This window comes from Anabrus simplex, chromosome 11 (assembly GCF_040414725.1).
Source record: "Anabrus simplex isolate iqAnaSimp1 chromosome 11, ASM4041472v1, whole genome shotgun sequence".
NCBI classification, from domain to species: Eukaryota; Metazoa; Arthropoda; class Insecta; order Orthoptera; family Tettigoniidae; genus Anabrus; species Anabrus simplex.
Genome location: NC_090275.1, coordinates 52,405,607 through 52,409,195, shown reverse-complemented (window position 1 = coordinate 52,409,195; position 3,589 = coordinate 52,405,607). Strand labels below are relative to the sequence as shown.

Here is a 3,589-nt window from a genome sequence, read left to right as displayed (position 1 = left end):
GTCGGTGCACTTAGCAAGGCAGGAATGGTACTTAGCTGCAGATGAAGAGATCTCAAAGACGACCGGTGATGTTCCAGCTACAAGGATGGAAGCTTTCCAAGGACCAGCAGAACAAGACTACATGGTGAGCAAGCGAGTTAAAAATATTGCAAGTTTTCGCGATGTAGAGTCATTCAACTTTTTGTTAAATTCATTTCCTATTTTAAATTCAGTTCTCGTTAAACCGTCGTCATTTATATTCAATATAATAAATAGTATTTTTCTAGTTCACTTTAATCAATCTGCCTTAATTAGCCTTTTGATTTCTAATTCTCCGGCTTAATGATTAGTGCACTATCACCCCACCCCTGTGATAAGAGTCCGTCCAAGCTTGATTATAAATTTTTATCTTTAAGTCATCAACTTAAAGATTGGCGCCCTTAGCTTGCATGGTTGCATTTCTCGTTCAATGATTGTTCTCCGAAAGGGGAAGTCACAACTTTTGCAAGATTTCATTCTTCAGGTTCTCTGTCTCCTTCTTGATAGTGTTCACTTCATCCCGAGCACTTTGTAAATCCTGATCTACCTGCTGATTTGTCACAGTGACTGCTTGCAACTGTAACCGAAGATCTTCAATGTCTTGCAATGAAGACGATTTGAATTTATCTGATTCAATTCTGATATCATTATGGGATACTTTTAGACTATCCCTTTCCTTGGATACCTTCTGAAGTTCCTTTCTTAGATCTTCTTTCTCTGTATCACACTTTTCAATAAAGGATGAAAGTTGTTGCTTTAAATCTTTATTAAGGGTCTTCAAAATTTCATTTTCTTCTTTGTACCTGTAATTTGCAGTCAAAGCAACAATTTGCTCTTGCGAAGATTCTAACTTCAACTACAAGTGTAAGATTTCCTTTTCTCTCTCTTCCAATACGTCTTTCAATTTATCCATGGTTGCTTGAATCCGTTCACTTTTCATTTGTTGTAGTTCAGCTCGAAGTTCATCTCTTTCTTGTTCACGCTCTCGGTCAAGCTCATCCATAACCCTTTGTACTTGCACCAGCTCTTGCCGAAGGTCGGCTGTGTCATCAATACTCTCTCTATGGGCCAGCTGTGCCTCTACAACTTTCCCAAACGTTCTTTCAAAGATGCCTGACTACTTTCACCTTCATCACACGCAGCTTTCAGTGTCACATTCAAATGTGCAAAATGAGCAGCCCTTTGTTCTAAATGGTCTTTTTCAGACTGTAAAACTGCTCTCCTCTCTGAAGATCCAGAGAAACTGAGAAAAGCCATTGTGGCCTCAGTTTCAATGACGGTGAAATCCTGACATTCACCTCCCCGCGGTTGAGAGGGGGCAACGACTGTTTATGACAATTTTGTTATTTGCAGGCGGCTAACGAATGAAGGGACCGCGTATCTTCCGGTATAAGAAGATCCCCTCTACCAAGTGCCAACAGTCTTCTTGAGGGTGGATGAGTGGTTAGAGGTTAGGGCACTCTATTGTCCTTGGGACAGGAAATGGTCCCAAAAGGCGGAAGAACCTACAACTGGTCAACGGCATTAGGATGCAGAAGGCAACGGGAAACCACTGCCTCTGTGGATCCGTGGTAGAGTGTCGGCCTCCGGATCCCAAGATAGCGGGTTCAAACCCGGCAGAGGTAGTCGGATTTTTGAAGGGCGGAAAAAAGTCCATTCGACACTCTATGTCGTACGATGTCGGCATGTAAAAGATCTCTGGTGATACATTTGGTATTTACCCGACAAAATTAATTCAATCTCAGCCTTAGACGCCCAAGAGAGATCCGGTTTACTGTAGATCCACTAGATGGCAGACAGAGTAAACCGGAACGTCGAAATTGACGAGCAGACAGCCAGATGGCGTCAAATTGAAATGTCTGCAAACGGTAGCTGAGGCCATACGATTATTATTATTATTACCACTGCATTAAAGGTCCTGAAGGATATCCCTTTAAGTTCATATAGCATGGCTCTGTTTAACGTGCAGTTATTATCCAAAGTTTATATTCCCCCATTCGGAACACCGGGGGGGAATGCTTTGAAAACTGATATGACTAGAAAGCCCGGCAGTTTTGGAAAAGATTACGACAACAAAGTTCGAATTGAAGGACATACGAAGATGGCACAACTACACTTCAGAAGATGCTTTCCATGCTGCTACATCACGTTCGGAGCTGGCTATGTGGACCGCCAACCTCCACTAGGAGAAGGCGCCTTAAGAAGAAGAAGAAGAAAACTGCTCTATTCTGAGGAACCTCCTGCAAAATCTTCTGCAGCTCCGTCAAATCTGTTATACTGCTTACTTCTTCAAAATTAATAGAGATACCAGGTCCAGAACTACCTGAACTCCCTTCCTGTGGAAGCTTATATCGCTCTCCAACCTCCTGACGTAAAGAATAAAAACCAGCAGCTGAAGCAGCTGGAGTATCCAATGCAGATTCTTCTCCATGGAGGGACTCGTAGTGCAGCTGAAGTTCACTTGCAGATGCGAATGCTTTCATACACCTTGGACACAAAAATCCCTCAGCACGCTGACTACTCAGCTCATCATCCTCATGTGGACCTCTTCCAGGAGAATTAGGATTCGATTCCCTTCCCCTGTCAGTTATTTTGTTGACAATATTCTTAATGTTGAACATCTTATTCAGATATTGCCACACAATACGCATTCCCTGGTTGAATATTAATCAAGTATTAATGTATTTGACATAGACGTCGTCGACCAATCCTACAAATTGTGTCAGCGTATTGAAGAGGTACAGACCACCAGTATAGAAGCCATGGTTTTAAGACGTCAGCTACGATGGGCAGGGCATGCAATACACATGCCCTATAATCGCATTCCCAAGCAAGTGTTCTACTCTGAGTTAACAGTGGGTAAAAGTTGTTTGGGAGGTCAGAGGAAGCGATTTAAGGACGTAATTAAGGTTGACATGAAGATGTGTCACAGTGATGTTACCAACTGGGAGACCCTGGCCCTCAACCGTTCATCCTGGAGATCATTAGTTCATCGCGGCACACTACTTTTTTAAAACACCCGTAGGAGAATAGCGAACGATAAGAGGCAACGAAGGAAGGAAGAAGAACGAAATAGGAGAACAATGCCTGCTCAGCTCGGGACTACCTTCCATCTCTGTGGCAAATTCTGTGCCTCCCGTATTGGGCTGTTCAGTCACCTACGAACTTCTGTTTGGAAGACCGTACAACTCGTTTTTGAGTGTTCGATATTGCTTTATTATTTTGTAAACTTGACTGTAAATTCGTATGTTTTCGACTCGAAAATGATATTTAAAAAAACCCAGCTTTATGCAAGTCAGACATAATTGTTGACTTAGCATTGACTTTTGATAATCGACCATTTGATGGATGCAGTATTTTTGTATCCGTCTCTTGGCACAGGCCAGAGCAAAGTGTAGCTTCCACCAAAGTTCCAGTCTTATCCATGGCTGTGACAATATGGAAGCTGCTGGGTGGTGCTGAGTAATGATATTTGGAGCACGACTAGTGTCTGAGTGTTATGAAAGGCGTTACTCATAGGATCAGTCGTGCTGCAGTGGCACCTTCTGGTCCAGTGAGGAAAGCAATGGCA

General features: G+C 42.7%; 1 pseudogene; it reads right to left on the bottom strand.

Moving 5' to 3' along the window:
* Positions 1 to 472: 472 nt before the first annotated feature.
* LOC137502673 (early endosome antigen 1-like) lies at positions 473 to 2,639 on the bottom strand (annotated as a pseudogene).
* Between the last annotated feature and the right edge of the window lie 950 nt (positions 2,640 to 3,589).